Source organism: Cryptomeria japonica, chromosome 8 (assembly GCF_030272615.1).
Source record: "Cryptomeria japonica chromosome 8, Sugi_1.0, whole genome shotgun sequence".
Lineage (NCBI taxonomy): Eukaryota > Viridiplantae > Streptophyta > Pinopsida > Cupressales > Cupressaceae > Cryptomeria > Cryptomeria japonica.
This window is the reverse complement of record NC_081412.1, coordinates 34,271,834-34,294,345: the sequence shown is the minus strand read 5'-3', so window position 1 is coordinate 34,294,345 and position 22,512 is coordinate 34,271,834. Positions and strand designations below refer to the sequence as shown.

The following is a 22,512-nucleotide window of genomic DNA, read 5'->3' as shown; positions in this document are numbered from 1 at the left end:
GCTCCTTATATAGTTTTTATTTATATCAAAGATTCTTATTTTTAAATTTAATTTATTTATTATAATAAATGAATTAATTTAAAATATATTTTTAAAATCTAATATGATTTATGTTATATTTTATTTATGATGTAGTATTTAGGTTTATTAAAATAATTTATCAATTTTAGATTAAAAATCTCATTAATAAGAAAATATGTTAGGCTCAAATAAGGTTAATTAAATAATAAAAATTTCAATAAATAATATTTAAAATAAACATTCCATAGATTTCAATTGTGATAAACAAGAATTTTTTCTAAGAACAATATATGCTAATGATTACATAATTGTCACATTCATTTACAATCTTAAAACTTATATCTTTTAAATATTTTTCATACATATAATACAACATACACACATATCTATGCTACTAAACAAATCTATTAATTTTTCCCACTTATACTCTAAAAATATATAGGTTCAACTAGAATTTTCATTATGTCGTCCCTAATACCCTTGCTGGATTTAGAAAATCTATCCATATCCCTAAAAATGAAAGCTACTAACCTATACATATAAAATTATAATCTCTTGCAAGTAGTTGGTATGTCATACTCATAGAATATATGGCATTTCACCAATTCTTCAAAATTTAACTCAATAAGCATATTGATATGATCTAAAGCTTGCTCCCTTGTTGTTCCAGGATTGTCCTTCATATAACACTCTATCTATGATGCATTCTCTCCATGCTCTTTCTCATCCTTCAAAAAATAATTGAAATAAATATTTATGTCTTTTTTTATTAGAATGTATACTGAATGAATAATGAATCAACACTATTTACATAATAGTGGATATGTACCTGAAAATCTTTGGAGTCATCAACTAGTCGACATCTGCATGCAACACAACTTTAGAACTTATTCATTTTTTCAATAATATCATCATGAAAAAATGTGTCAATTAAAAGCATGGGAAATAATGAGAGCACTAGAACTATTGTAGATGGTACATAACTCTTTAAATATTCAGTCAAACTTGGATGATATTGTTTAGTGATCCACTCAGCATCTTGAAGTTGTGCCTGAATAATAGTCTTCTACTTCAATTTAAAATAAAAAAATATACCATTAGATTTACGGTAAAAAATAATTTCAAACAAAATCCAAATGAACTAATATTTTTTAGATATTTAAACTCTAAATTAGATTTTGTTACATTCAAATAACTTACATTATCAAGCATCCACTTTTGCACACATAGACCATGTATCTTCTCTACCTCAACAACTATTTCCGTGTATGTTTCGTGGACAAATTGGAGACATGTTTTCATATATTATGGAAGTTGATTCATCATTGAAATGTCCCATCTAACATTAGAATTATAATAAATAACATATACATAAATAATACCAACATATACAAGAAAAGGTTATCATAATAACATATTATATAATATATTTACATACTTGATCAAAGCTGATGCAAAACGTACAAGCTCATCGATGGTTCCATAAGTGTCAAAAATGTCATAAAGAAGAGTAATGAGTGTACCCACTTTAGCAAAGAAAAGCCTAATTGCAGAGAGTTCTTTCTCATAAATTCCACATGTATACAAAAAATAGAACTCCACATGTCATTGCCTGAAGAAATTTTGTTCCTTTATTTTTGTGTCATTCCACCATCTATTTATTTGTATCCCAAAAACCAAAATATTTGACCCTATTAGCATTACAAGGAACATAATGAAATCCTTAAATAGATTAATTTAAAATTTATTTAAAACTAATAGCGGATGGTTTAAACTAAACTTTGATGGTGCCTCGAGGGGTAACCCGAGGTGAGTGGGTCTTGGTTGCAGCCTTCATAACTCAAATGGGGATGAGGTGGCCTATATGGCCCTCCCCTATGGCAATTGTACAAATAATGTAGCAGAAATGCAAGCACCTGCTATTGGAATAAATCTAGGTATTATACTCAATATTAAAAGGATCATCATTGAAGGAGACTCGGCCATTATCATCAATGCCCTTAGAAAAGGGGCAATGCTTGATTGGAAGCTAAATGCCTCCCTAGCTAAGGTATTAACAAACATTAAAACATTTGACAGGGTCATCTTTAATCATATCTATAGGGAAGGCAACAAAAGAGTTGATTCCCTCACTAACATGCGAGCTGATGGTAAGACAATAATTCATGTAGCTCCTAACATTACCCCTTAAAACATTATTTTAAAACTAAACACAAAAAATATAAATAGTTTTCATACCACATGACAGCTCATATAAGAGGCTCATATACATAAAATCAGTAGGAGCCAAGCCTTACCTATCCTCAAAATCCTTTGATTGAAATCTTCTAAGGCTCCATAGTAATTAACTAATATACTTGACAATTTTATCAAAACCTTCTCATACACAGAAGACTACAAATATTTAAACCATAATTAGATAAAAACATCCACAATTAAAAGTACATCTAGAAGATATATATATATATATATATATATAGATATCTGTGTATATATACAGATATATATACAAAGATATAGATATATATAGATATATAAACACATATATTGACTCTCATAGAAATTTATTATATTAATTATCAGAAACTAATAGTAATAATATTTATATAACAAACATATCAAAATTAATACATATATATACCTTAGATACATATATTTCTATACATGTATACTTTAGAAACATATATATATATATACAGACATATATATATAGATATTAATTCATATATAAATTAATTCATATTTACAACCCAAAACCAATAATAATAGTTAGTAAACAAATTATCATATTTAAAATTTACACAGACATACCTATAGAACATTTTATCTTAAACCTGAATTAATTAAATATACATTCATAAACACTATGCTTAGAGGCTTATATGTCTCTCATCTCACGGAACAGAGGGCAATTATTAACTTAGTAGGCAGAGGCACTCATATCTAAACATAGCAATTATATAATAATAAACCCTCTGATAGGAGTGCCTGATCATCAAAGCGTGTATGATCCTCAAGAAATCTTGACCATTATGACAAGTCAGGGCTTCGGTGTGAGGTGTACTCGTTTGATCATCCGCCAAAATTAATCATGGCTCCTCAACACAATTTTCCCAGAAACAGCGCATCATTTAAGGATATGCACTATTTCTTAACCAATAAGATTCATCCAAAGTGGGCTACGGCTCACATGTATTTATAATGAATGAGTAAACTTAGAACTTTCACATCATTAACCCATTCGGCTATTAAACCAAGCTTTAGGTTAAATTAAGAAGCTCTGTAATCCAACATAGTCCTAGAATTGAGAAATAATAGGTGATGGATACCCCAATCAAATTATGTAGTTCGAAGATGCAAATGGCTTTTGAAGGGGCTATTACCATAGACCATCTCAAGCACATCATGCGACTTCCCCATATCTTAGTGATTGATGTGGTTGAGAACATCCTGGGCCTAGACTTTCTCACAAATTCAGACAGAACTAGAGCTAACATAGATGTGGCCACCATGTTTCTTGCTGTGATGGTTACATCCTCCAAAAAATGCGAGGATACAGGTGCTCTGTGTAAAGAGGTCTTCATTGCCTCTATCTTAGGTGATCTGGAGCAGGTTTTAGTCAATATCAACAGCAAATGGACCATTCCAAGGCCGCAAAACTATGATATTCTCATTCAAAACAATAGGCTGGTCTCAAGATTCCCTATCATCTCCATGGGTGGTGAGTGTATATGGTGAAAATGGATAACAATAATAACAATATTGAAAGGCTAAATGAATTCAACCACAAAACCCTAGCCTAACAACAACAAAGATCCACCATAATATATGAAGATTACCTAAGACAATGCAAATCAAACGAAATCATAAAGATTATACCATCACATGTCCAATAGGGTTTTTGATCTCCATTCTTCCTATCTCCATTGATCTTGCTTGATATATTTGCTCTTAGATTTTATGTGCACAAGAGCTCAACAAAGAACGGAATGTGGTTGCAAGTAGGATCGTAGTGTAGTCAATTGATCAAGTAGTTCATTAGGGTTTGATAATGAAGGAAGTATCTCCTTATATAGAAGACACTATAAGAAATGGAGGGATAAGATTGAGAGGTGTAAAAGGAGGTCGGCTATGATTAGAGGGTAGGTAGAGAAAATAATAAAATAATGAAAGGGGTAGGTAGTGTAGGAATTAAGAGATAAATGACATGTGTCATGGGTAGAAAAGGTTAATGAATTAATTAAATAAATAAAGATTTATTTAATTAATAGAGGAAGTGAGATCAATTAAATAAATAAGATATTTATTTAATTTAGGAAAAGGATAATTTAAATAAATAAATGTATTTATTTAAATGAGAAATAAGCCTAGAAGAGGATAAATGAATTAATTAAATAAATAAAGATTTATTTAATTAATAGAAGAATTAGGATAAAGTAATTAAATAAATAAAATATTTATTTAATTAGACATGACAATTTTAGGTGTCTACATTTTGCCCCTCGTTGAGAGAATGCGGCTTGTCGCGTTGTTTCAAAGAAGATAAGATGAACTGATATAGAGTTGCCCCAAGATGGGAATGATAAGCCCCCTCGAGAGATTGGATGAAAATGTCTAAAAAGATTGCAGACAATCTCTTGATAAGAAAGAAAGGCTAGAACGGACTAACCGGATAAAGTGACAGAGTCATGGGATAATGAGGACTGACCTGGGAAATGAGGGCTAGGACTAGGGTAGTCTATAAGATAGACCATGGGCAAAATACATCCTCATTGTTATCCACACATCCACGAGAGCAGAGTGCAGAGCGAAAATAGAGCAGTAGCAATCAGCAGCGATGGCTTTTGTTCACAGATTCGACTGCGTTCGTCGATTCCAGAGGCTAGCAGAGGCAAGAGAGCCGGTAAGTACCACAAAACCACCTCGTACTTTGATGCATTTATTGCTATCATTAATGCATGGTAGATAGGGCAATAAATGCACTTAGAATAGGGTCCAAAAAAGTCCAAAAATGGCCAAGTGCGTCTACGTTGGTGCCAGGCGCATCTATGCTCGCGAGGCACATCTGTGTTTGTGCCAGGCACATCTGTGTCAAAAATGTGTCTGTGATGAATTCGACCGCGTCTGTGATGTGTAGGTGCATTTATGCCAAGAAGGCACATCTATGTCGCCCAGGCGCGTCTGTGTAGAGTATAGGTGCGTCTATGTCTTTCAGGCGTGTCTGTGTAAAATAGGCACGTTTATGCAGTCTTCAAGCATGTTTATGTCAGGAAAGCGCGTTTGTGTCAGAAAAATGTGAATTTGTGTCTTCTAGGTCAAATCGGCAGTTCTGTGATGAACATACGCTATCGATTGGATAAGCTGCTGAGAGGATACACTCAAACAGGTCCTCTAGGGAAGACTAGAATTGATCAAGGCACTTTGTGATGAACAGTGAGTACCAAGATAGAGTACTTTGTGATGAACACGAAGTACTAAAATATGAGCAGCACTTTGTGATGAACAGGGAGTACAAATGTGAGCAGCACTTTGTGATGAACAAGGAGTGCATAACACGTAGTACTTTGTGATGAACAGGGAGTACCACTAGGATAGAAGAAACACTTTGTGATGAATAGTGAGTGTCACTAGGATAGAATGCTAGATGCATTTAGATAAAAAGTAGCATTTTGTGATGAACAGTGAATGCCACGATGACTGACATGATTGATTTGCTTGACTACATGAGTATTTGACGATGTTGGAGTCATGGGAGAGATTCCCGTCGACTCAGAGATTGCGACCTGAGTTGACTTTCGAGGACCAAGCTGCGATTGAGACTATGGGATTGAGACATGTTCTGTATGTGCCTGAGTTTTAGGTGAACATGGGACTGCTGACTGCACTGGCGGAGAGATGGCACTCCGAGACTTGTACTTTCCATTTGCTGATGGGTGAGATGACAGTCACCCTAGAGGATGTATACAGGATCTTGAGGATACTAATCGATGGGGAGCTGATTCCCTACAATTGAGATGGAGATAGGGAGGCCCTTAGATAAGTGTTTCGGGACCCAGGACTGGAGATGAGGGCAGGACATGTGGCTTGGGACACTATGACTGCTACAGGATTAGTGCTTCCCGCAGTGATAGGAGGAGCGATCAGTGGGTTCCTATGTCCGGACAGAGTGACATGAGGGTTGGCTGTGGGCTGGGGAGGTGCATTGGAGACACTAGTGACACAGCACACCAAATATGCCTAGGGACCGTGTGTGCTAGCACACCTGTACTATGAGCTGCATCAGTTTGTGTACCACGAGTCAGTGGGATTGGGCTACAGGGTGACACTGTTATAGGTGTGGGCTTATGAGCATCTACCAGTGACAAGACTGATACATTTTAGAGGTAGAGGTCACGGGCATAGTTTTGTTCATTTATACGACATGATTACCTCACAGCCACGGATTGGCAGGTTAGAGCATTGGCGGCGAGTGATTGATGACATTGACATGGTCATATGGAGGCCATACCTGGGATGTGAGCAGTGGGAGGATGATGCAGTAGAGTTTCCCTACACCTTCCAGAGCAGGTATCTAATTGGGTAGATGCCTTATGAACTAGAGAGGCAGCTAGTGGATAGGGTGGGTAGGTAGTTTGGCAGGATTCAGCGGATGCCATGGGGCTCAGGCATGTATGCATGGACTATCAGAGATCGGGCACAGTTTGGGCCATTGCTATTATATGATCAGGCTGTTACATAGCTAGTAGAGATGATGCCCCTACCCTGGGACATGTGGCCGAAGATTGAGGATGGTAGCATGGATGTCGAGTACACAACATACTGGGCCGAGCATCCATTCCCACGCCTAATGGATCCAGGAGAGCTATTAGATGGAGATGGTGGTGGGGATGGGGATGATGATGGAGATGATGGGGGCAGAGGTTGATGGAGGAGGAGGGGAGCAGTTGGAGAGAGGAGGGTGGCACCACGGAGGGAGGGTGGAGAGGACAGGCAGGCTCGGGTGGTGAGAGGTCGCGGTGGATTGCTGCTATAGGTGCCAACAACACAGGGTCCCAGACAGGTGAAAGTATAGGGATAGGTACAGGGATAGATACAGGGATAGGTACTAGTACAGGCACCAGTACAAGCACAGGCATAGGGGCAGGCACCCATACAGGGGGAGCCACAAGGGGCTGAGGCAGAGGAGGATGAGCTGACGGAGCTGAGGGAGATCTGCCAGGGACATGCAGATGAGATCTAGGACCTGGAGAGGGAGAGGGATAGGCTCAAGAGGCATCTCAGAGATACTGAGTGAGAGTGGGATCAGGCCATTTAGCACTACATAGAGGCTGAGACCGCACTGGGGGCTCGGAGGCAGGCATCAGAGGACACAGGGGCTGGATATGCCTATGTTCTGCTGGCAAGGGAGGAGATTACCTACTAGCAGGACCTCTATTATGGTGCAGTGCCAGCGAACCAGGGGGCAAGGAGCTTCCATAGACCATCGTGGACAGCGATAGCTACGGGAGGGAGCCAAAGGAGACAGGAGTCTAGTGGTGGGGTTATGGGTCCTCCACCACCACCAGATAGAGGGGACAGGAGAGATAATCCTGGGGTGGGTCTTTCGGGGGCTCAGATTCCATCGAAGTGAGGTGGCTCCGAGGGAGGGAGTTCATCATAGCCGTAGAGGGCTCCCTATGTATCAGTATTGTACCATTTTTTGTATGATGATGTAGACACCTTCGGGTGATTGTAGCCATATGATTTTGACATCATTGTATCATGACACTGTTGATTATATATATGAGATGATTCATCTTTGCGGTAGCTATATGCATGTGTACCTATGTGATGAGATGTTCTTATGTGATGCTTATGATATGGATGCAAATATGTATATGATGCAATGCAATATTTTTGTTCTTTTATGTTTTAAAATGTGTATGCATGATGCAAATGTGAATGCATGTAATGCAAATGAATATGATAATGCAAATGTAAATTGTGCTGATAGGTGTTGTGTGCAGGATGTGATGCACTTGTGATATCTATATGTATGTATGAAATGTTTATATATGGTAATGCAGGTGCAACTACATGAAATGCATATGTTTTTGGTGTGTCATTATACTTAGTCATGTGATAGCAGGCTACACGAACTCGAGAAGGATGATGGAAGTCAATCAAGAAAGGGGGATGGAAGATAGAAGATATGAAAGTGAAAGAGCTTCTTGTGCATTATCATCATTGAGCTTTATTATGGCAAGTAGGTTATGACAATCGAGGCATATGTTCAACCCAGAAAGTCATTGTACCTGTTTGCATGGAGATAAGACAGTCACAAACAAGGAATGCCCTAGTTCATACTAGACTCACAGTGTCCTCATATCCTTGGACAAGTCATAGCATTACTAAGAGACAATCCACAGATAGCAAATACAAATAGGTGACGATACCCCATCCTCGCCTTTCTAGTCAGAGACATCCTGGAGATAGAATCTCTAGTTAGAGACATCCCGGAAAAGCTAAAAGACATGTCACCAAAAAGATAAAATCAAAAGAAAACCAAGACTCGACACCAACATCCACTGTAGTCCTCAAGGTTAGTGTCTCTTGTCACTTGTATAAGTCATATTTGATTGTGGTCACAATGTTTACTTTCATAGAAAGGATAGATAGCACTGAACCATATGTTGTCTGAGTCTATTAAAAGATTTGATTTGTTGAAGCCCATTGTTGCTACTGTGTCTCATTTGAAACTGACTAAATCCATGAAACTGATACTTTATTGCGGAGAAGATGAAACTTTATTGCAGATCTGTGATGCAAATGTTGCTTTATTGCAAATTGTGCGCAGATAGACTAAAGGAAGCTGGAAGAAACTGTACTCCTCAAAACATGTGATGCTCTCAATTCCACACCCATCACTAGACGTAGGATTTTCCTTAGCCACAGATAGGATCAGATTTATTATGGATGGAAAGGGAGGTGAAAAGGGAGGTTTATTATGAATGGCGAACCAATCCTGGGTAGATCAATAACAAGCCATGATGGGAATGGGTAAGTTTATTATGAATGAATAGGTTGTGAGTGTGTGCAAAGTGAAAGGATGAAAGTGAATCTTGAAGGAGGGAGGAGCAATGTCTCTACACATGGCGTTGGTGACCCAGTTTTCACCATGGTACTTGCCCAGGGCACCACTGAAGTGGTTTTCACCGTTGGACGAAATTATTTCTCTTTACTTTTTTTGATTTTTCAATGTTTTTTGTGTCACAAGGCGCCTGTTTGCTAGGTTTTCACCAAGTAACAATTTTTTTTTTGTTTTAAAATTTTTTTTTTTGTATTTTTGATTTTTTTTAATTTTTTTGTATTTTTGAATTAGGATATTCCAAAGAGCTATGTGTAGAACCTGCGAAAGTGCATGTTGTTGATAGGATCCTCCAAAGGTTCACCTTCTATAGTTGAGAGCTAATATGCCCCAAATCCATATGCTGCTGTAATGATGTAAGGACCAAGCCAATTTGGTTCGAATTTGCCCTTCTTCTCTCTGTCTTGCTAATTTTTAGGATTTTCTTTGAGAACCAAATCACCTACCTCAAATGTGTGAGGCTTGAATTTGTGATTGTAGCTGTGACTCATTCGTTGTTGGTAAGCCTTGAGATGATTAAAAGTAGTTTGTCTTCGTTCATCTAGTAGTTCCAGTTCTTGTAAGCAAGAGACCCATAGTCTTCATCACTGATGATGTTTTGCAAAGAGACCCGTAAAAAGGGTAGCTCGACCTCAATAGGCAAGATGGCTTCAATGTCGTAGACAAGTGAATAGGGTGTAGCTCCTGTAGGTGTGCAGACACTTGTGCGGTAGGCCCAAATTGCAGGATTAAGTTGGATATGCCAATTACAACCAGCGTCATTGACTATCTTTTTGAGGAGTTTAAGGATTGTCGTATTAGATGCCTCAGCTTGATCGTTACCTTGGGGGTAATATGGCATGGAGAAATGATGGGAAATATGGAAATGGTCACAGAGTTCATGAACATCCTGATTTTTGAAGGGACGCAATCGGCAAATGATATAGTTGAGGATAAATGTAGCAATTTGTTTTCCAGTGACTTGTGTGAGAGGCACAGCTTCAATCCATTTTGTGGAATACTCTGTGGTAGTAATAATGAATTTATGACCATTGGAAGAAGGAGGGTGAATCTTGCCTATGAGATCGAGTCCCCACTGATAAAAGGGCCAAGGAGATGCAATTGGTTGTAGTTCTTGTGCTGGTGCATGTATGAGGTCTCCATGAATTTGATGTTGCTTACATTTCTTGACAAACTGATATGAGTCCTTTTCCATATTGGGCCAGTAATATCCAGTCCTGATGAGTTTCTTGGCCAAGGTAGGACCACTAGCATGTGGACCACATATCCCTTCATGTACTTCATGTAATGCAATCTGAGCTTCATCATTTTCTAAACATCTAACAAGAGTGCCATCTAGACCTTGCCAGTATAGGATATCAGCTAAAATGACATATCGAGAGGATTGACGAATGAAGGTGCAACGTTGGTTATTTGATAGATCAGGAGGTAGGGTATTGTCACGAAGGTATGTGAAAATGGAACCATATAACTGGGACTCAGGACCGATGACACATATCATCTTAGTAGGAATGATCTCATATGAAGGAACCAAAAGGTTATCCACCAAGAACTCATAGAGGGTCTCATTTGGAGGTAGATTGATCAATGACGTAATTGTAGCCATGGCATCTGCAGCGCAATTCTTCTCTCTTGGTATCTGCTCAAAATCTATCTTTGTGAAGTGTTGTTTTAGGTCATCCACCATTTGTTTGTAAGGCATTAATTTTTCATCTTTTGTTTGGTAATCATCAGTTGCTTGACAGATGACAAGTTGAGAGTCCCCAAAAACATGAAGTTCCTGGATCTTCCACTGAACTATGATCCGTAATCTAGTTGTTAATGCCTCATATTCTGCTATATTGTCAGTGCAAGGAAATGATAAGTGGTATGTTTTTGGTATAGAATCCCCTTGAGAAGTTATAAAGAGGATGCCAGCTCCTGCCCCATGTTGTGTGTATGAGTCATCAAAGTATAGTTGCCATGGCTTTGCATGTGACATTGTTAAAATAGATTCATCTGGAAATTCTGAACTTAGGGGAACATCATCAATCATGGGAGCGTCTGCTAATTGATCTGCGATGGCTTGTCCTTTTATTGCTTTTCTATCCACATACTCGATGTCGAATTCACTCAGGATCATTACCCATTTGGCCAATCACCTAGTAAGTGTTGCCTTATTGAGAAGGTATTTCAATGGATCTATCCTTGCAACCAACTTAGATTTATGAGTGAGCATGTAATATCATAATTTCTGTGAAGCAAAGACCATGGTGAGACACGCATGCTCGATTGGTGTGTAGTTTAGCTCATATCCCACCTATGTGCGACTGATATAGTATACTACTTTTTCCTTGCCCTCAGCAATTTGTTGTGCTAAGAGTGCCCCCAGTGCTGTTGGAGTAGTTGATATGTATAGTAATAGAGGCTGATCTAGAACTAGTGGCATCAAAACTAGTGGATTCAGAAGATAATCTTTGAGTGTCTGGAAAGCCTATTGATAGTTATCATCCCATTTGAATTTGATGTTTTTATGTAGTAGGTGCTGAAAAGGATTACACTTATCTGCAAGTTGTGCGATGAATCTTTGTATGGACTGGAGTCTCCCTTGTAAAGACCGAAGTTGACTGATATTTCTTAGTGGTTACATCTCTAGTATGGCCTTGACTTTTGCTGGATCAGCTTCGATTCCTCTTTTGGATACAATGAATCCTAGGAACTTCTCGGAGGTTACTCCAAAAACGCATTTCTTGGGGTTTAATCTTACTTTGTATTTTTCCAATCGATCAAAGATGACTGAAAGTATGTCCAAATGTGTATTTTTGTCTATTGATTTGCGCAAGAGGTCATCGACATAATCTTCCATGGTTACGTGCATGAGATCATGAAAGATAGTAATCATGGCTCTTTGATATGTAGCACCTGCATTTTTTAGCCTGAAGGGCATGACATTCTAGCAGAAAGTTCCCCAAGGACAAGTGAATGATGTTTTGTGTTGATCATCGGGCGTGATCCTTATTTGATTATAACTAGAAAATCCATCCATCAATGATAACATTTCATGACCTACTATGAGATCAACAATCAAGTCAATATTTGGTAATGGAAAGTCATCCTTTGGACAAGCTTTGTTGATGTCTCTGAAATCTGTACATATTCTGATGCTGCAATCTAGTTTACTAATAGGCACTAAGTTAGAGATCTATTCAGGATAGTCAATTGGGCATATGAATCCGACATCCAATAATTTCTCAAGTTCTGCTTTGACTAGTAATGACACTTGTGGATGCATTTTTCTTAATTTCTATTTCACTGGCTTTGCCCCTGGTTTGACTGTCAAATGATGCATTACCAAATCCGGATCTAATCCAGGCATATCAGCGTATGACCATGCAAAGTTGATTTGTCGTTCTTTGAAGAAACTTATGAATTTTGACCTTTCTGACTCCGTCAATGATTGAGCCAAGAATATGTTGTGTGGAACCTCTTCTGTACCAATGTTTGTTTTGATAGTCTCTTCTACCAACATGGATGACTTTTCCTCATATGATGCTGGGAGAATGTCGAGCCTTCCATCTTCGGGTGCCTCAGAGAGGTTTTCGCCCTCAGATACATCCTTTCTTTTTACTTTTTTGGGGTCAGACAGCACCACAGTGTGGTTTTCACCATAAGACCCTTAGTTTGTTCTTATTTTCACATTTCTGCGACTGGAAGGTCCGACACCCTCACCAAAATATGCCACGTTGTTGAGTTCTATAGTGTATCCCACTTTATGGTCCCCAGGGGGAAGATCATCTCGTATGCCAAGATAGTCAATAATAGATTCATCATTTTGGAATGTGTCAAACTATGTAGGTCCTTCATGATTTCAGTCAATGAGTTGGTGGTGAACAAGGGGAAGGCCTTCAATGTCTTTGAAGTTAGTGGGGCTATGAGTGAAGATGCAGTTATATTCGGGTATGTTAAGGTAATTATCGAGGTCATCAATGGCACTCACCTCATCAGTCTCGATTGCGAGCAAATCCAAATTATCATCAGTAGTAGCGCATTCCAGGACAGGTGTTCTCATCCTATGTGATGTCAACCAAGAGCCTTGAGACAAGGACTATGTGGAATCCTCATGGGTTGTTTCTTGACCAACTCTAAACTTTTTATAAAATTCCTCTTCTTCTATGGGTTCATCTGGCTCTCTAAATGTCTCGGTGAGCTCGTAGTCACTAGAGGATTTATCTAAACCCCATTCCCATTCGTTGGAGTCTATGGAATAGCGATCCTCCTATTGAATTTTGGCAGCTTTGATTTGTAAGGCTTCTTCTATCCTTTGAGCGTGGACCTTGGAAGTCAGGAAACCAAGTCCTTTCAAGCATTCCTTTTTGAATGTCAATTCAGGTTGTAAAGGTTCAATGATGCCTTCCTTTCATAACCCAAGAGGGCTTTTTCCATCGTACCCGAATTTTTGTAGAATCTTGAAGCCCTTGCCATATTTCTCACATGGTAGACTGATATGATCTTGTGTGTTATCTTCAATGTCTTTGTAAAGCATTTTGTATAGATCTTCCTCTTCCAGTTCACCCAGGGTCCCATTTGAGTACCATAATGGATACTTGCTTGTTAGGATGTGGTCTTCCATATTCTTTTGGGGAACTCATGACTTTCTGTAAGTACATGGTCTGATTTAAAGTGTATTCCCCCATGCCTTTGTCCTGAAATTTGCCTTTTAGCTCACCTTGTTTTGATGTCAAAGGTTTTAATGACTCAGGATCAATGTATGCCGAAGAAGGAACAGCTTCGCGATTACTAGGAATGATGGTCTCAGTTTTTGATCTCAGGTTATTACAGTATATGAACGGATTAGGATCAACATTAACTGTTACCTCTACTCCATTGTGGGGAAACTTAATGCATTGGTGATATGTCAATGGGACTGCCCTCATTTCATGAATCCAAGGACGTCCTAGCAATATGTTATAAGTGAGATCTAGATCTAGGACTTGACAAACCACATCCTTTGTAACTAGCCCAACTCTGAGAGGCAAAGTGACTGTGCCCTCGGACGAATGCTCTTCATCATCATATGCCTTGATGGTGATTTGATTTGTATCATTCACAGCTTTATCAGAATATCCCAATTGTTTAATTGTGCTCAATGTAAAAATGTTTAGACCAGCTCCTCCATCTATCAGGACTCGTTTTATTCGATGTTTGTGTATGAAGGCTTCAACATGTAGTGGTGCATTATGTGGCTGACTTATGGAGGCATCGTCAACTTCTATGAATGTAAGGGAATGTTGAACGGAAAGGTATCCCACCATGGCTTGAAACTGGTCCACGTTCAGATCAGTAGGAACGGTGATGTCTCTCAAGATTTTGTCAAGAATATCTTTATGAGCAAGGAATATGTGTAATAGTTCAAGGATGGAGATGAGCGCAGGTGTCTTCCCTAATTGTTCTACAAGGTCATACTCAGGTTTGGTTGATAAGGAAGTGGTGTTTTTAGTTGGAGCACCTTGCAAAGTGATTTTACCTCGACAAGTTGTGACGTGACATTTAGAGGTAGGTTCGGAAGAAGATCCAAGACCTTTTAGGACAATCATGGGTCTCTGAGTAGAATTCTCGGGGGTTTTGTCCTTGATGATAATGGTAGAGACATAATTGTCCATCGAGATGTGATTGATTGTTGAATCATAGTTATAGGTTTCTCTGGTATAGTTGGTTTGGTCATCTGTGGCTTTAGCTTTTCCCTTGTCATGCTTTGGGAACGGTTCCTTAAACATCTCATGTTCTTGATTGGATGAGTGTCTCTCAATCTCAATGTCACCTCTATCAATGAGATCTTGTATGATGTTCTTCAGTCGATGACAATTTCCTATCTTATGACCCTTGCTCTTATGAAATTCACAATATTCATCATCATTCCACCAATTTGGTTTGACCTTTGGCTCATATGGAGGAAAATCTGGAACTGTGATTACCTTGTTTGCCACTAGTTTCTTGAAAACTGACTCAAGTGGTTCTCTCAATGGGGTGTACTTCCTTTCTGATCTAGAAGTTGTTTGAGTATTCACCTGATTGTTTGTAGGACTTGATCCTGAAAAGATAAATTTGGGTCGTACTGTGTTGGCGTCAACAACACCATCATTGATTGTGTTCTTGTTTTTGTTCCAAAATCTCGGCTTGTCTTTTCCCTTAAAGTCATCTTTATTTTCCTTGAATATCTTAATGACTCCTTGCTCAATTAGGACCTTTTCTGTCACTAAGCCTTTTTCAATGATGTCCTTGAAGGTAGACAAACAAGCTTTCCTTAGATCATAGCCAATGTCTTTGTTAACGTTTTGGGTGAACATTTCTACCATTTGTTTTTGTGGAATTTCATAAGAGCATCTACTGGCTAGATTTCTCCATCTTTGTAAAAATGATGCAAAAGATTCTCCATCCCTTTGCTTGGTGTTACACAAAGTAGTAACTGATATGTCTGTCTCTATATTGTAGGAGAAATGTTGAATAAATGCCTCTGCTAAGTCACCCCATGACTTAATACCAGGTGGGAGCTGGGAGAACCATTCCATAGCTTGATCACCTAAGCTTTGTGGGAATAATCTCATCAAATATGTCTCTTCTACTGCTACTTCAATGCAAGCTGTGAAAAATTGTCTTATGTGTGCCTTAGGATCCCCTTTTCCTCTATACTTATCAAATTTAGGCGTCACAAAGTGTGTAGGAAATGGAGGCATTGGAATGCTCTTGTCAAATGGATAAGGACATATGTCTCTCATTGTGTATGTTGGCTTTGATGTATTTATGTCCTCCATTTTCTTTTGTAAGTCCCTGATTTGTTGCTCCAAATTTATCTTAGGTGGAGATCGACTTCTTGAACCATGCCCCATGTTTGAGGCACCCATTGGAGGAGGAGCATGTTGCATATATGGATGATATTGATCATACACATGTTCATATGGAGGAGGTCTATAGTGATGCTGCGTATATGGACCACTTGGTATAGATTCATGTTGAGGAACGCCATATCTATTTTGTCCATGTATACCATAGTCTACAGGTATGTCATGTTCTAATGTGTTGCCCCCAAATTTGACACGGGGTTTCCTTCTGTCCAAATTTTGAGCATGCTTTTGAATATCCAATTGCTTTGGTGGTTGATCCTTAGCATTGGTATGTGATTGAGCATATCTTTTTGCATAAGACTTCCATAATGGTCTACAAAGGTGAGTATCATATGCTTGACCATGTGTATGTGGGACCTCTAGTTTTTGAAGCAAAGATGATGGTGATTTCGGTACCATATATGGTCCTCTATTTCCTCCACTATTAGGTCTCCTTTGATCCATGTTGGAGTGAGGTTGTTGCGACTGTTGATTTTCCATTATTTGAGACATGTCAAAATCATGAGGTATCTTGGCTCCAGTTTGTGCCATCATTTGTAAGAAGTATTATCTATCCCTCCTCATTATTTCCTCAACCAATCGATTGAAATGGGGATTCTTAATGGATTCTTCCACATCTATTGAATGTACTGAAAACTTGTCCATATTGTCATTGTGTGTATCATTGTTATTTGTAGTGTCCATGTTCTCAACATTTGGAATGTTTCTATAGACATCCATGTCAGGTAATGTAGTATGATCAGTATTGAAAAAGACATCATTTTCATACTCATAAACACTCATGTTTGCGGACTCTTGAGCCTCTTTAGTTTCTCTCCTAGATTTTTGAAGACGGGTTTCAACCTTGAACTAGGTATTGACCAAGATGTGTGAGATTAGATGAAAAATGGAGAAAGTATGGAAGACCAAGAGTTGGATGGAATGTAAATGAATCTGAAGTGTACTTGCAATGTCCAAAGTGTAAGACCAAGTATGTATGTAGTAGAGTAGGTGTGACTTCCAAAGAGAGGATAGTTTCTCTTGATGAGGTAAGTTGACCTTGACTCTAAGTAAGACCAAATGAGACCCAAAGGTAAGAGACCTTGATGAGGGACCACTTAGCAAAGTGTTGTTGTATGTAGTGTGTTGACAAAGTATGATGAGGACAAGCAAGTGACCGTTTGACTCAAGTTTAGACAATTGTGAATGTAAAGTGAGATGTGAAGCAATGATGGACTGTATGAGACCCAAAGATAGGTTGAATGCTAAATGAAACCCTGGAGAAATGACCTAGGAAGCTCAAGAATTTTGAAACTGACTGCTCTTGTTTGCTGGACTGTAAAATTTTTCCAATTCTGAACATAGATGCGCCTGTATACTTCATAGACGCGGTTTCCTGACACAGACATGGTTCTATTTAACACAGACACGCTTCTGAGATTTTTGCAAAGTGCACTGTTGATTCTGGAAACATAGACGCGTTTCTGCCCTTCACAGATGTGGTTATACAACATAGACGCTATTATGTCAGACATAGACGTGTTTCTGAATTTTTGCAAAGTGTAATGTTGATTCTAGACATAGATGCGATTATGCAACACAGACACTATTATGTCAAACATAGACGCGTTTTTGCAAAATTTGTGCAATTTTTTCCTATCTGTGAAGTCATTTTGTTGTGACCAAATCTGACAGTTTGGCTATTTTTCGTGACAAGAGGACATAGTGTTGATGAAGACACAATGTTTGCAAGTGTCTAGACTCCAAAATGATTCCAATAAAAAGTGTGTTGTTCAATGTAAAAATGTTTTGCATACACTTGAAGACACAAAAGACATAATGTTTTGCTATTTGGTCTTGAATGTTTTGAATATTTAAAATAAGTCAAGCACAATTCTTATGGCTGGCCAAGACAATAGTTGTTGATCCCACATGGGGTTTTACCCCCGAGGCTATGCTATTCAGAGTGGATACTTAGATGCTTGACCTCACTGGCTCCACCCTCAGCACTCACTTCTTGGGTCAGCCAAGCATTAGTCCCCACGAAAACTCCCCGTGGCAAACTTTGTATCTCTACTAAGAACCGTATGTGTGTGGGCCGCTACCAGAGGTCCGACCTCCTTCCCTAACAACTAGAAGGATTTGGGCTTCTAAAACAAAAAGGTGCTAGTAAGGGCATCCACTCGTGTGGCCATACATGCGGCACTTTCAGCTCTATAAATACAGAAGGCTCCCAGTCGGTAGGGGTTATGCCCTACAACTGATCAAATAAATTTGATCAAATGGGTTTATGGGGAGACATAGTGTCGGTATGAACTAATTAGCACACGTTATCCATAGTTTTCACCATGAATACATTTATTTATAGTGGTTCAGAAGAGGTGGGTTTTCCTCACTACCACTTGGGTCGTTCTATTCTCACTAGTAGTCCTAATGACCACACGGGAAGACAAGCCCTCTAAAGATTAAACAAAAAGAGCCTATTGCTCAAAACAGAAAAGATAATGATTTAATTTTAGTGCACCAGTTGAAGTGTTTTCTAGTCTATGAAAACAAGGCACACAATAAAAATCCGAAAACCCTTGCCAAGGACCTGCAACAAAGAGTTGTTAGTAGTTTGGGTTGTTTCAAATAATCACCCCTTCCTGCAAGCACACAAGTTAGGTAAATTTTAAACCCAAAAGACTTTTGTGAAAAATAGGGGCCTTCAACCAAATGATTTTTCTTTCAAGACAAGATGCACCAATTTCGTTAGCTAGATCTGAAAATGTTAGCTCAAAATAAAACAGATCTAAAACCTTAAATACAAAAATCCAAAACTAAATCAATAAACCCCAAAATATGAAATCGGTGAACACAGACATGATTACCCTCAACACAGACATGACTTCCTGACGTAGACGCGGTTCTGTGTGACGCAGATGTGGCTCTAGAATGCAGACGCGATGTCTCGACACAGACGCAATGTCTGGACATAGATGTGACTTTAGAACACAAACGCGATTTCCAGAACCTACAAAAATAAAATACTACTGATAACACAAACGCGATTCCAGATGTCGCAGATGTGCCAGAAAGTCAAAAACGCAATCCGAAAGTACGCAGACGTGAAAATATCAAAATGCTGTTGAAAATGTCAGATCTGCAACTTCAAAACACAAAATCTGCAACAAGGATGTTAAATGCAAAAAGGGACAAGAGTCCCACCGGGCGTGCCAAAATGTATATGGTGAAAATGGATAACAATAATAACAATATTGAAAGGCTAAATGAATTCAACCACAAAACCCTAGCCTAACAACAACAAAGATCCACCATAACATATGAAGATTACCTAAGACAATGCAAATCAAACGAAATCATAAAGATTATACCATCACATGTCCAATAGGGTTTTTGATCTCCATTCTTCCTATCTCCATTGATGTTGCTTGATATATTTGCTCTTAGATTTTATGTGCACAAGAGCTCAACAAAGAACGGAATGTGGTTGCAAGTAGGATCGTAGTGTAGCCAATTGATCAAGTAGTTCATTAGGGTTTGATAATGAAGGAAGTATCTCCTTATATAGAAGACACTATAAGAAATGGAGGGATAAGATTGAGAGGTGTAAAAGGAGGTCGGCTATGATTAGAGGGTAGGTAGAGAAAGTAATAAAATAATGAAAGGGGTAGGTAGTGTAGGAATTAAGAGATAAATGACATGTGTCATGGGTAGAAAAGGTTAATAAATTAATTAAATAAATAAAGATTTATTTAATTAATAGAGGAAGTGAGATCAATTAAATAAATAAGATATTTATTTAATTTAGGAAAAGGATAATTTAAATAAATAAATGTATTTATTTAAATGAGAAATAAGGCTAGAAGAGGATAAATGATTTAATTAAATAAATAAAGATTTATTTAATTAATAGAAGAATTAGGCTAAAGTAATTAAATAAATAAAATGTTTATTTAATTAGACATGACAATTTTAGGTGTCTACAGTGAGTCCTTCACCAAGGAGAGGATTGAGGCAATCAATAGGAATGTCAACTTTTTGCTCTATTTATTTCATCTGCGACACCTTCCAAAATCCACTTGGTTTGAGGACTTCCTCAAGGTTGAGGGCCTAGTTCTGGACAATGAGAATGCTTCTACCATGCCTTTTGGGTCAGAGTGAGTGGGCTCAGCCCTCTGTGAGTGCATGGGGCCTTTTTTGATAGTAAAACAGAGTTAATTTTGTATGGGATAATATTGTCACTAAATGTCTGGATTATATTGGTGATCCAAGTAGATTACTATCTCTACAAAAACAGGGTTAAATGTTTAGCTAACAAAGACCGTGGCGAAGATATTAATTAGTATCGAATCTTAAAAACAAACTTAAGTGACCTGCAGGACATTAAATTAGTTTGATGAAACTGTAATTTCTAAAAGTTACTAAGACTAAATAGGTATGATGAAATATCTGTTTATATAGACACACAGAGGGGAAAATATATTAGCATTTTGTTTTGATACCTAGCATTTTGAATAGATACTCTAGATATTTACAAGCATCTGGATGCATGCATCTATTGGTATTTATTCATATTGGTGGAAATCACATCAGGGGGGTAATATTGGCTTATTTTAAAACATTAAACACTAGCTGTAGTACTCAAGTGCCATTTGCTGAAGATTTCTATATTTTGAAATCCTTCTGTCATATCTTAAGACTATGGCTTATAAGTGGCAAACATGCAAAATTTAGGGTTTGTACAAAGGTTATATCCAGCCTTGAATAATCATATACTCCGTCATCCTCTCTGCTATAAATTTACAGGGAAGGGGAGGTTGGAATGACTGAATCACATTTACCTACTCTTGTTGTTGCAGCCTGGATTTTATCCTTACTAGGGATAGCATCCAAGAGCACAAACAAGAGTTGGTAAACTAGAGATACATTGTTTGGATGGGTGAAAGGATGATCATGATTCCTTGAATAATCATTTACATCATCATCCTCTCTGCTATAAATTTATAGGGAAGGGAAGGTTGGAATGACTGAATCACATTTACCTACTCTTGTTGTTGTAGCTTGGATCTTATCCTTTACTAGGGATAGTATCTAGGAGCAAAAACAAGAGTTGGTAAATTGGAGATACATTGTTTGGATGGGTCAAAAGATGATCATGATTGGTGCCCTAAGATATATGATATTGGAAACCCAACTCTATATAAGATTTTATATCTCTTTATTTATGATCTGTGAGGATAAGTCTCACGAGATATTTTGTTGTAGAAATTTTCTAGCTTGACAAATAAAATTTGATTTGAGATAATTGACTGAATGATACTAACAATTTGCCAAGTGTTTGAGAAACTAACCATGCAGGACAAAGAGGTATATCTTTGAGGCAATTAAGGGATACTATATACAATCAAAGAATAACTTCAGAGCCAAGCCATGAGAAGTTGAGGGATAAATGACTACCCAAATTTGAAATTTGTAATTTGTAATTTAGGGCTTGTAAGGGAGCGAAAAATAGAAACACCCTCCCACCTGCTCACCCTGGCTTGGGGTGATGATGTGTTATTAAAATCTAAAACTATTGTATATTTAGATAAAATCAGCTGGACTATGGTCCGAGCAAGGCTGGAGTTTTCTTGCCTCCACTCTTTCCTACTAGTGCCCACATGAGTGGAGTAATGTAAAAATTAAAAATGATTAATAAAATTATTTGGCCATGGCCTCTTATCGATCAAAAAAAAATATACATTTAAAACAAGGATAAAGTTCTATATATTTCCCTTACTTGGATAAAGTTTTGAGCTCATTATGGTGTTGATTTTGCAAACTATTAAAATCTAGTATGGCCAATTCCAAAATCTTCTTCCTTTTGTCACTTGACATTCTGAAAGACAAAGTAAAAAATATTATTACTAAATAGATTAGATTTGGTTAGTTAGACAATATGATACTCTTGCAAAATCTTCTTCGTTTTGTTACTTGACATTCTGAAAGACAAAGTGTAAAATATTATTACTAATTAGATTAGATTTGGTTAGTTAGACAATATGATACTCTTGGTTAGTTAGAAAAAATAAATAAATTTATATTAAGAATAATTGAATGAAAGCTTACTGTGTAAATTATTTAGAAAGGTTCATATGAAATGATGCTTGGACTTACTCATAAACTTCCTTCATGCACATTGACGAATTAATGTCTTGTCTAAATATTTTGATATAGTTCCATGCCTCCCATCTAGGGACTCTACACTTCCATGGGTTCTTCATAACATATTCAACCTATACAATCAAAATTAAATAAGATTATATTAATTTTAACAATGATCGAACTAAATTAATAACTCAAGAAAATATTTACAAACTACAAGTTGAAAAAATTAATGAAGCCTCATCTAAGGACCTCTTATTTGGTTAAGTGGTAAGATGAATTGATTAGTATAACAAGTTAAAAGGTTCGAGCTCTCAAAAAATAATTGATTATTTTTTTATTAAAAAGAAAACCCACATC

The 22,512-nt window shown here is 37.6% G+C and overlaps 1 pseudogene; it reads right to left on the bottom strand.

Annotated features, from left to right (window-relative positions):
* Positions 1 to 449: 449 nt before the first annotated feature.
* LOC131064593 (sesquiterpene synthase Cad-like) lies at positions 450 to 22,292 on the bottom strand (annotated as a pseudogene).
* Positions 22,293 to 22,512: the final 220 nt, after the last annotated feature.